General features: G+C 37.0%; 1 protein-coding gene across 2 annotated transcripts in view; it reads right to left on the reverse strand.

The window, feature by feature from the left end:
• The window catches only part of ADAM28 (ADAM metallopeptidase domain 28), a 72461-nt gene extending 59943 nt beyond the window's left edge, over window positions 1-12518 (reverse strand). The window contains exons 1-2 of one of the 2 annotated variants that reach the window (XM_017885579.1): window positions 12363-12518; window positions 6138-6241 (exon numbers count right to left, since the gene is read on the reverse strand). The gene's annotated coding sequence lies outside the window, so the exon portion shown is untranslated. The remainder of the gene's footprint in view (window positions 1-6137; window positions 6242-12362) is intronic. The other variant, XM_017885573.1, reaches the window with a different exon arrangement.
• Between the last annotated feature and the right edge of the window lie 444 nt (window positions 12519-12962).

Raw genomic sequence — 12962 nt, forward strand, 5'->3', positions numbered from 1 at the left:
TATATATATATATATATATAGAGAGAGAGAGAGAGAGAGAGAGAGAGAGAGAGAGACACTCACTCTGTCACCCAGGCTGCAGTGCAGTGGCATGATCTCAGCTCACTGCAACCTCTGCCTCCCGGGGTTCAAGTAATTCTCCTGCCTCAGCCTCCTGAGAAGCTGGGATTACAGGTGTGCACCACCACACCCAGCTAATTTTTTGTGTGTATTTTCAGTAGAGTCGGGGTTTTACCTTGTTGGTCAGACTAATCTCGAACTCCTGACCTTGTGATCTGCCTGCCTTGGCCTCCCAAAGTGGTGTAGGACATATTTATACAAAAAGATTTTGACTGTTTGTCTGAAATTCAAACTTAACTGGTACTCTGTATTTCATCTGGCAACCCTATCATGTGACGTTTGATATCTTCCTGTGAACAGCTGGAATTAAACCCTAACAAAAGTTACTGCTAATGGTTTAGCCACCTGGTTATTGTGGGATAATTCAAAGGTGTCACCTGACACCTGAGATATTAAAAAGTAAACATGGGAGAGTTATATTTATTTCTGAGATGCTGTGGAAGCATTCCGTGCTTATTCCATTATATTCATCAGGCCTGATAATATATTCTCTTCTATTCTCTACAACCACAGGGAGCAGGAGAGAACTTGGAAATGTAACAGATGAAACTAAAAAAATAAAAGTTTTTCCTTTTGAAGAAACATTAAAAGGTTCTAATTATTTAGGTAGTTTTTCTTCAATTATCTATGGTATTTATTTTAATAATCTTATTTCCTTTAGAGATAAAAATTAATGTGCTTTGCAAGTATTTATTTGGACCCACATGTATTTATGAAACAAGTATTTATGTTCCAGGACAAGGATTGGCAGATGAGGGTGAAGGAGGAGTAGAGACATGGGATAGACATATTTAAAGGAAAAAAAAAAACCTTTAAAACAGTTTACCTGGACAGTTTCAAACCAGAAGTGAAGGTTACACTTGCTCTCATAGAAACACATGCACACACACACACTTATGCACACACACGCACACTTGTGAACACACCATCGCTACAAACACATTTCTTTTTAAAATCAGTAGCTAAACTTTATAATACTTACTGTGACTGATGCACAATTTCAGGATAGGGACGTATTCGAGTATATAGGAATATGGCAAGTTGGCTTGACAAAGACTCTAAGAGACACTAAATGTAGAGTCCCCTAAATGGGAGGGACTCTAAATGTAGAAAGAGTATTTTAAGTAGCAAGAAATCCATTAAAGAAAGCATAGAAGTAGAAACAAGCATATTATTAAGAAAAGCAAACCAAGGCTGACAGTTTATGTCGAAAAGAAGAATTTTAAAATAAAGGTTTATTAACTGGGACATGAAGCCACAAAAACTGAAAATCAGTCATAAGAAATGGAATACGATGGTCTACACAGGGCAGCGCCATAACATAATACATAATTTATCTCTCTCTCTCTCTCTCTCTCTTTCTTTTTTTCTTTTTGAGATAGAGTTGGAGGTTGGAGTGCGATGGCATGATGTCAGCTCACTGCAACCTCTGCCTCCTGGGTTCCAATGAGTCTCCTGCCTCAGCCTTCTGAGTAGTTGGAATTAGAGGTGCCCACCATCACACCTAGCTAATTTTTTGTATTTTTAGTAGAAACGGGTTTTACAACATTGGCCAGGTTGCTCGTGAACTCCTGACCTCGGGTGATCCACTCGCCTCAATCTCCCAAAGTGCTGGGATTACAGGCGTGAGCCAATGCACCGAGGCCATAGCATATTCTCGAATAGGGAGTTAAAATTTGGATCCTTCCTCGCTTTTCATATACATTATCCCAAAATATTTGTATAAGTATTATCAAGATCATCTCTACTTTAAGACAAGAAACCTAACGTTTATGTTTGTCTAAATTTATAGAGAATGGACAAAATTTACAGGTGAACACAAACTAATCCTCTGAATTCAGATCCTATATACTTGCACTATGGATCAGGAAAATGTAAGGTTCATGTAGCCATTTAACCTAGTAATGGACTAGATAAGTAATATAACCACAATAAATATCAAGCACATTATATCAACCTCATCTACCTAGTCAATCATTGCAAAATTAATATTTTCATCTAGTATGAGCCAGTAACTAGTCTATGGCTTTTGTTAATCAAAATATATTATTCAAAGCTCAAATTTATTTTTTCAGTTGTGAGGAAATCATTTTACAGCTCTGGTTAAAAACAGTTCACCTGTGTTTAAATTTTCCTCAAAATGTTCAGTGTAAAAAGGGTGTTTGGTGTGTGTGCATGTGTGTGCGTGTGTAAGTAAATGTTGGCTTTTCTCGGAAGCATTGTTTACTGTGAGTCAAAAACACATAAAGAGTAGATAATTAGTATAAATTTCCACAAGGACACAATTAATCACTGGTTTAGTAGCAAAAGGTTGATAACACAGAAAATACAGGTGAACTTGTGAAATTCGAGCTGGTGGCTAACAAGAGAAGTAAAGGACCTCTTCGAGGAGAACACAAACAACTGCTTAAGGAAATCAGAAAGGATGCAAACAAATGGAAAAACATTCCATGTTCATGGATACGAAGAATCAATACTGTGAAAATAGCCATACTACCCATAGTAATTTAGAGAATCAACGCTATTCCCCTTAAACTACCATTGACAGCCTTCAGAGAATTAGAAAAAAATTACTTTAAAATTCATATGGAACCACAAAAGAGCCTGTATAGCCAAGACAATCTTAAGCAAAAAGAACAAAGCTGGGAGGCATTATACTACCAGATTTCAAGGTATACTACAAGGCTACAGTAACTAAAACAGCATGGTACTGGTACAAAACAGACACATAGACCAATGGAATTGAATAGAGAGGTCAGAAATAAGACCACACATCTATAATCCTCTGATCTTTGACAAACCTTACAAAAACAAGCAATGGGAAAAAAGATTTCATATTTAATAAATGGTGCTGGGAGAACTGGCTAGCCACATGCAGAAAATTGAAACTGGACCCCTTTGTTCCACCTTATACAAAAATTAACTCAAGATAGATTAAAAACTTAAATGTAAACCCTAGAAGAAAATCTAGGCAATACCATTCACGACATAAGCACAGGCAAAAATTTCATGACAAATTGTCAAAAGCAATTGCAACAAAAGCAAACATTGACAAACAGGATCTAATAAAACTAAAGAGCTTCTATACAGCAAAAGAAATCATCATCAGAGTGAACAGACAACCTGCAGAATGAGAGAAAATTTTTACAATCTATCGATCTGAGAAAGGTAAAATATTCAGAATCTACAAGGAACTTAAATTTACAGGAAAAACAACCCTGTTAAAAAGTGGGCAAAGGACATGAACAGACACTTCTCAAAAGAAGACATTCATGCAGCTAACAAACATATGAAAAAAACTCAATATTACTGATCATTAGAGAAATGCAAATCAAAACCACAACGAGATACCATCTCACACCAGTTAGAATGGTGATTATTAAAAAGTCAAGAAACAATAGATGCTGGCAAGGCTGTGAAGAAATAGGAATGCTTTGACACTGTTGATGGGAATGTAAATTAGTTCAATCATTGTGGAAGACAGTGTGGCAATTCCTCAAAGACCTAGAACCAGAAATACCACTTGACCCAGCAATCCCATTACTGGGTATATACCCAAAGGAATATAAATCATTCTATTACAAAGATACATGCATGCACATGTTAACTGCAGTACTATTCACAATAACAATGATGTGGAATCAACCCAAATGCGCATCAGTGAGAGACTGGATACAGAAAATGTGGTACATATACACCACGGAATACTATGCAACCATAAAAAGGAACAGGATCGTGTCCTTTGCAGGCACATGAATGGAGTCGGAAGCCATTATCCACAGCGAACTAACGCAGGAACAGAAAACCACTAACGCAGGAACAGAAAACCAAACACTGCATGTTCTCACTTACAATTCAGAGCTGAACAATGAGAACACATGGACACAGGGAGGGGAACAACACACTCTGAGGTGTGGTAGGGGGCGGGGTAAGGGAAAGCATCAGGAAAAATAGCTAATGCATGCTGGGCTTCATACCTAGGTGATGGGTTGATTGATGCAGCAAACCACCATGGCACACGTTTATCTGTGGAACAAACCTGCACATCCTGCACATGTATACCAGAACTTAAAATAGAATTTTAAAAAAGATAAAAAGTTATTAGAAAAAAATTCAGCTGATGAGTCTCTTATTTTTAACAGTAAATGATACAGCAAACTGGTCAGTGTCTCAGGGTTACAGACTGACTCTTAGACTTCAGTGTAACAGAACCTGAGCTACCTTAATGGTCAGAAAGCCTCTATTGATGCCAGAGGCTCTCAGGAGAACATACAGACTCTCCCACATATTAAATCAATTTGGCTGCTTGGATAGGCAGCCACAAATAATACTAACACATAAAGTTGTCATTTGGAGTCAAACAGGTTTGAATCCAAGCTCTAAAACGTATAGGCTACGTGCTCCTAGGCAGGGTACTTAAATTTTCTGAGCCCCTACCTCTCCACTTAGAAATAAAATACTGTAAAAATACACTTACATTATATGGTTGTTGAAAGGACTAAATATGAAAATATATTAAAAATCATTATATTTTTTCCAACTTTTATTTTAGATTCAGGGGATACCTGTGCCAGTTTGTTATATGGGTAAATCGCATGTCATGGGGGTTTCGTGTACAGATTACTTTGTCAACCAGATAATAAGCATAATGCACTACAGGAAAAAAGGTGTCTGACATTTTAAAGAAACTCTTACAAGGCACTTGAAGAAAGTCATATTGAAGGGGAATCCAATGCATTTGGGTTCCATCTGAAGTTAGTGAAACCATTTGGTTGATAATTATTTTAGGAAATGGGGTCAAATACAGGTTCTGTTGTCATAAATTTGCTTTAGAAGAAATGCTATGGAAAATCGCATACAGTGAGGGAATATGTGCACTGAGTGTGCTGGATTTCAGAGGATTTCTGTAAACTATTATTTGTGTCCCATTTATCTGTATCTTCCTGGCTCCCAGAAGAAGACTTAAGAGTGCAGGTAATTATAACATTGTTATAATTGAATGAATCATCATGTTTTAGCTTTTCTTAGAATTAATAAATGTTTATGGAGTGAATGTTGACTGAGAATATGTTGTCTCATTTGCAGTAAGAAATGTACAAACATTAAAAAGAGTCTGTTCAGAAAAGACAGATAAATGCTATGTTAATGTGCGTGTATACATGCATTCACCTGCTGTATTTTGTTTCCTATTTCTGTTTCAATTGTCATAGTTGTGTTTAGAAGGATGGATGGATGGATGGATGGATGGATGGATGGATAGATAGATAGATAGATAGATAGATAGATAGATAGATAGCATCCAATTTTCTTTGGAAGTACATAGAATAAATCATCATAAAATATTAAATTTACGGGCAGGCGTTAGCTCACGCCTGTATTCCCAGAACTTTGGGAGGCTGAGGCGGGCGAATCACAAGGTCAGGAGATCGAGACCATCCTGGCTAATAGAGTGAAACCTCATCTCAACTAAAAATATAAAAAAATTAGCCGGGCATGGTGGCGGGCCACTGTAGTCCCAGCTACTCAAGGCTGAGGCAGGAGAATGGCGTGAACCCGGGAGGCGGAGCTTGCAGTGAGCCGAGATCGCGCCACTGCACTGCAGCCTGGGCGACAGGACGAGACTCCGTCTCAAAAAAATTTAAATTTGCTCTCTTTGTTACCTTGGACAGTTTCTTTCACTTCTCAGAAACTTGATTTGTAGAATGAGGTTAATAATATAACTTTGGGTTATAGTAAAGATTTTTTAAAGGTCAAAAAGAAATACAAATATAATCATTGTTATTTAACTCCAAGGTGTAATTGCTGAAAACATCACAAATTCCACTTGACACACACAGGCACACACACACACATGCACATATATAAACACACACTTATAAATCTCATCTATCTCTCATCATAGCTATATATATACACATATATGTATACATATGTGTATATACGTATATATGTGTGTGTATATATATACATATATATATATCTCAAATCAAGATTCTTTGATAAATCAAAAGCTGTACCTGTTGCTCTGGCTCTTTGACCTCTCTTTTACGTAGTGGATGAAGTCTTATAGGATAAACCACTTCATACTTCTTCACCCCAGGGAGTTCTTTGATAGCACTTACTGAGAAAAAAGAAAAAGACTCATCCAGGTAGAACTGAAGTAGGCTGGTCAGTAATGGCCATCCTTACTGCATTCCCAATGAATGATACCACACACAGAAGCCTGAAGTGACGAATGTCAGAGTTATTAATGGGCTGACACCAGCAGAGAGTGACAACCTCAGAAGGCTACTCTTTCCTCTTAACGTTTTACTTTAACCTATATCTTCAGATATGTCCCCAATCAAAAGTTTACAAGTGTTACTGCATTTAGAGAAAGTATTTCTTTTGGATTTTGCCACTTCTCATTATCTTTGATCCCTGCAGTGCAGGGAAATAGCAACAGTCCAGCCAAAAACAAAAAAGTGAAGACAGAAGCGAAAGTAATCCTCTGAGAAGCTAATCAGTCCCAGAAAAATTGCATTAAAGCACTGGAAACTATACAAGGTTAGAAAAAAATAACTAATGTACACAATTTTATTCTATTTTCTTGGATTTGAAAACAGCAATGTTTTATACTAGTGAAATAAAACTGTGTCACAGTAAGAAAAGACTCCAATACTAGGTTCATAGAATGAGCTGGCAAAAGCAATGCAGAAAAACCTTCATTTTTTGCATACAAAACATTTTAAAAATGAAAATTAGAGAAGCAGATAATTCAAACAGAATCACTGGCCTGGAAGGACTTTTTTGAGCCTGCAAGTCATACTGAAAGAGAACTGAAAAGTGATTTGATCCAACCTGTCTGCATCTTAAATGCTCCTCTCCATGTTGTCTTGAGAAGTCTTTTTTTTTTTTTTTTTTTTTTTTTTTTTTTTTTTTATTTTGTTGAGACAAAGTCTTACTCTGTCACCAAGCTGGAGTGCAGTGGCACAAACACGACTCACTGCAGCCTCAACCTCCTGGGCTCAAGCCATCCTTCCACCTCAGTCTCCAGAGTAGCTGGGACTGCAGGTGTGCACCACCATGCCTGGCTATTTTTTTTTTTTTTTCTATTAGAGAAGAGGTCTCGCTATGTTGCCCAGGCTGGTCTTGAACTCCCAGGCTGTAGCAGTTCTCCTGGCTTGGCCTCCCAAACTGCTGGGATTATAGGCATGAGCCACGGCACCCGGCCTAGAACTCGTTTTAGAGAGAGATTCAATTTTGTCAAAGCTAACATTAGATTTTCTAATTTCTTTTTGATTTGCCCATGTGGTTTAGTCTCTGTTCTGCATGAAGTCAACAGACCTGCTCCTTAACTGCTAAAGGTGGCTACAGGTTTAACCAAAATGTAGACTTCAGTAGCAGAATGGGGCCTAACTCTACAACTTTCTAAGACTGGAACTGAAAAGGTTTTGTTCTCTTCTTTGAGTAAGGACTAGGAGGGTCTCTAAAGGTAATCCTAGCTCAGAGTACTCAAATCTTAAAGTTCTATGGTGAGATACATTTATGTTACTGTGGTTGATCTTTTAACAAACATAACTGAAGCACTTAAGTATTACTTATTGCTTACCTAGGAGGACTGTGCTCTTACTCCAGTCATTTACCACAGAGCAAAACATTGTTTAAAGTTTTCAGAAACTAAAGCATACACTTTCAAAACTAGTGTTATTATTTTAATCATTTGAGAATGGCTTTATTTCATTTAATGACTGAAGAGTCACTTATATTCAACTTTGAAGAACAGAAAAGGGTTTAAACCAGCTAAGAACTCTTTGAGTCAAAAAGAGTGTTAAAGTAATGAACTATCTTTTCTCTCAGTGGCTTAAAAGTTACTCTAAAAAATATCAAAATTACTTAAAGGCGTGACACTGACAGTACCTTATTTTTTTATTTGGTTTGAGTCTTTAAATAGTTTGAAAAAAGGAGGCCGAATAAACAGTTTCTAAAGCTAGTTCAAGTGGTTTATGATTTATGCAAATAAATACAGAATCCCTCATAACCTCTTTGAAGAGTCAGTGATCATTAGGATAGCTGAATTGTGATCCATTGTGATAAAATAAGCCTCATTACATTGTCACACTTCAAGAACAACATCACGAGGTTCTTCAGTTCCTCATTTCTTGCTCTCACAGAGGTAATCCCTGGGCATCTTTGATTTCTATTAAATTAACTTTTGGTAAAGGAAAAGAATAACATCAATTATAAAAAAATTTTGAAACAAGTTCAAAAACCTAAAAAAATATTAAATTGATGATTCTTTTTCTGAGTTAAAATTTTTCTAATTATTGTAATTATTTTGAAACTGTAAGATGCCAAGAGGTAAGAAAATTACTCCTGCCAGAAATTAACTGATGGTATTGACACAATTCCCTGTTGCCTCCTTAATTTAGGGACACAAAACAAGCACACCATAAGGCACCAACATGCCGCCTGGTAGATTACAGTAGCTAATCAATGCGAGTAGTCTTGTTAAAGATAGAGTTAGCGAAGCCAAATTTCACCAATGTTGCAGCCAACACAAATCTTTTTAAATGCTATATTAGAACACACATGATTCTAACAGGAAATACTAGTCCAAGCTGCCTTCGTGGAATAAAATAATAGTTGTGTTCCTGATTTTTTGTATAAAAGCAGAAAATGAAGTGAGTTTCCTTCTCAACACCATTCAGAAATGGTGAGAAGGAAAACAGGCCCATCTAGCCAACACAAATTTTCTCTCACATGCACACTGACCTCTATGCTTCTAGTTAGTATCTGAATCCTAATGTTTCATGAAATCAGAAATTGCAAACTAGCTCTTAACTATGGGCTCAAAATACGTAAGTTAGTTATGAAATTTCTTACTAACTTTTTGGTGGATGAACACTTCCAAATGGAAATCAAAGACAAAGCAAAGCAAAACAAAATCAACAACAAAAAAAAAATCCCACAGCATTTTAAAAGTCTTCGGCAACCTCTCAATCTCTTCAGTTTGAAGTGAATGGAATTCCAGCTCCTTCCAAACTCTTGCCACTCCTTATATTCTCTGAAGAAACCAAGTAGAATTTCTCTTAAAGGCTCTCATTTTCTGGAAACCTAGAAGTCCCTGAAATAATGGGATCTGGAATACAAGAAATTACACCGCCATTATAGGGATGTAACAGACCTAAATATTGTTTAGCTCATCTGCCTTCAAGTTTAATGGAGATGGTGCAGTCTCATCCCCAGTTAAAATAATTAGCATCATGTTAATTATTTTGAAGCCTGAGGAACAAACAAAACCAACTGCCATCCAGGGATTACATAAATCCAAGGTGTAACACAATATGTTTCTATTAATTCATTTTAATACTTGCCTTCTCTCTCCCACAGAACTCACATGTTGGATTAGTCTTGAATAGCAAAACCAGATCAGGAAAAAGAAAACTGTTATTTTGGTTTAGATTGGATAATTATTTTTGACTGTTTTGAGTTTTAGAAAAACCAAAGATCATTAACAACATTAATATGATCAACATTAGTCTGGATTGCTTCATTATTTGTTCATGTGTTTGGGGTCATTTCGGAAACAGGAACATTAGTATGTAATATCGACATTTTCATTTTTGTTCAAATGTGTTTGAAACTGTTCAAAGAAATGTCTTCTTTCCAAACTGAACACATCACATTAAATGCTGAATTAGGGTTTACACAAGGATATTGACTTACGTTCTGGGATTCTCTGTATCTCCTCAATCCATCTTGTGGTTTTAAACTTCATGCATTAAAAGTGAGTACAAACAAAAGGAAAAAAACTGCATTTCAATTAGGTCTATTATTTTGGCTATTTTGATTAAATTGTATATATCCTTTTCAGTCTTCTAGTCACCTTATAAAGGCAAGGAATAACTGGTAGTTTGAAATAAAATAATTTCAAAATTGCTGTACCCCCAGGTATTCTACTGTAATAAGGTAAAGACTTTTCTCCTTTATTGATGCACTCATTTACATCTTCACCCTGCAAACACCTGTCACATCCTTTTAAATATTTGTTTTTCCTTTTTGCAGGATGAAATCCCATAAGTCATTTTTTCTCAGGGGATTGTGAAGTTCACTACACACAACCGGCCTTATTTTACATCTCCTTCTTTTATGTCAACCGTCTGGGAACTGGGCAGAAGTCGTGGTCAGAGGGGCATTTGTTTATTGCTTTGATGATAGGGGCAGAGAACAAAGAGGAAGAGGTGGGAAATGAAAATTGCTTTACTTCTTAGATTCTGACTAGAAAGGCCACCCAAATGGGAATCATAACAGGGATAGTTCAGTGGCAAAAAAAGACACCCTTAAAAATACAAGCTGGAAGCTAAAGGAGGGGTGGCGTCACACTTCTAGGCGTGACATCAGAGGAAGCTGCGTCTCTTGGTGCCATGTTGTACAGGCACCGTCAGGGCAGCAGAACCTATTGGTGTGCCCAGTTGCACAAAAGGGCTGTAATGTGCATGGGACCCAGTGTTAGCCATGCAAATCTGTTAATGGATCCAGCTTGATTTTTTTTTTTTTTTTTTTGGAGACGGAGTCTCGCTCTGTCGCCCAGGCTGGAGTGCAGTGGCAGGATCTCAGCTCACTGCAAGCTCCACCTCCCGGGTTCACGCCATTCTCCTGCCTCAGCCTCCTGAGTAGCTGGGACTACAGGTGTCCGCCACCACGCCCGGCTAATTTTTTTGTATTTTAGTAGAGACGGGGTTTCACCGTGTTAACCAGGATGGTCTCGATCTCCTGACCTCGTGATCTGCCCGTCTCGGCCTCCCAAAGTGCTGGGATTACAGGCTTGAGCCGCCGCGCCCGGCCCAGCTTGATCTTTATGCTCTTCCACAAAGCTAGTGCCCAAGCAGTTCTTGTATTTCAGCTAAGAGCGGGTTCCCAAAAAGCTGTTGGTGATAGCATTCTTGGAGAATGGAGAGAAAAAATATTTCTATTAAGTTTGACTCAAAAAGTAGGAATTTCAGGTCAATATTAAATGCCTGGCATCAGTTTTAATTTTTTTTAATATTTCAGGCTCATTTTACCAAAAGAAAGCTGGTGTAACACGTTCACATAAGACAAAATAGATATCAAAGCAAATGGCATTAGAGATGAAGAGGATCACTGCACAGTGGTAAAAGGTTCAGTTCAGATATAGGTACATATTAAAAGTGAGTACAAACAAAATATATAGAAGCAAAATATACAGACATGGAAAATAATCAGATAATTAAAGATATTAGGTTAGATGAAATTTTATAAGTCTTGAAAACAAACCAAAAACAAGTAAGAAGGAGGAAAATCATTTTTGGCAACAAATTACTAAGAGGGTGCATGGACAAGGGAAAGTTTTCCCTCCCTAAGCCCCATACCTCTAGTCGATAATCTGTTCCCATCCCCAGGTCCCAGCAAACATCCTGAGACCCACAAACAGGTTTACTGGGGAGGAATTTGAGGCACTGCAGTTTACGTGCTGAGTTAAATAAGCTCTGGAAATAGAAACAAGCTGAAGAATCATGATACCCAATCTAATTTAACCAAAATCTAATTAGAGAATTTACCAGAAATTGAGAGACTTGCTAGACATAATTTCTTGTTGGGAAGGTAGTATTTTCTCCTTTCAAATTTTAAATGTTTGATATAACCAGCAAAATAAAAAAATTATCAAGTTAAGCTTAATAGCAATATTGTTTTGTTAATAACACAATACCTTATAAATTTAAAAAAATAGTTAATTATTTCCAGTTAGTCACATTTATTATTACTAATAATGAATAAATACAAAAATATACACGCAAGCAGAAAGAGCCAAACTGGCTCCCATAATAATAGCAGGTATTTTCCTAAGCCTTGTACACAGTAATAAATAGCCAAATCTGCCACATCTTTACCATTCTTTAAATGACAAGCTGGGTTTTATTAATTTCACTTTTTCAGCCAAAACTCATATTCATTATTTAAATTGTGCTGTATGAAATTGTCCCTTTTATTTCTATATATTCTCAGATGAGATGCATACATATTGGTTCAAGACCCCTTGTTGCCTTTTTTTAACGTTGTCTTTATATCACTCACAGCCCACAAACAAAAGGTTAAAACCAGCCCAACTAGTTAGTAAAATTGGATGGGAAAAAAGAAAAAGAAAAAAAAAGTCAAAATAGTTTATACAATAAAACTATTAGGAGATGATGAAAAGTTCGCTAATGCATTCAACAGAACCTGAAAAAGAGCTAAACACATACCTGAAACAGGAGAGAGGAGGAGACCGACTGTCAGGAGACCTTGCAACATGCTGGGTGATTCCAGGAGCACAGTGTCTGCTCTTCTCGCTCAGATGGGCACTGCTGGGTCTGTCCCTGCCTCTCCAGTGAGACAGAATGAAACTCCCTGGTTCATTCTTGACTCTGATTCAGGAAGTGTTTACTAAAGGTGTTGCACAACCTCGAAGCTGTGGTCCTGCAACAATGGGACAGCAGGAGGAAGTGCGGGCTGCCTCCTGGCTCTAAGATTCCTTGATATGAACAATTATTTCGCTCTCCTTCTCCATACTTCCCACTCCAAAGTAATACATTTCCAACATATTACTATAGCCAGATAAGCTACAAGGAAACAGGCAATGGCATTAATGAGTCTTGAAAAATATGCCAGACATTGATTTACATTATGGATATATGGATACAATATACAAATATATATGTTTAAATATATTTTACATATGTGTAATTGTAGGAAAAATGTTATTAAGAATGTTATTTTTCCCCCACATACATAATGTGGTTATGTAAAGCAATTCCTAATTCAACCTAATTACTATATAGCATTCTCTTTTCCTTTATGTTCTA

This window comes from Rhinopithecus bieti, unplaced genomic scaffold (genome assembly GCF_001698545.2).
Source record: "Rhinopithecus bieti isolate Rb0 unplaced genomic scaffold, ASM169854v2 scaffold_315, whole genome shotgun sequence".
Classification (NCBI taxonomy): Eukaryota; Metazoa; Chordata; class Mammalia; order Primates; family Cercopithecidae; genus Rhinopithecus; species Rhinopithecus bieti.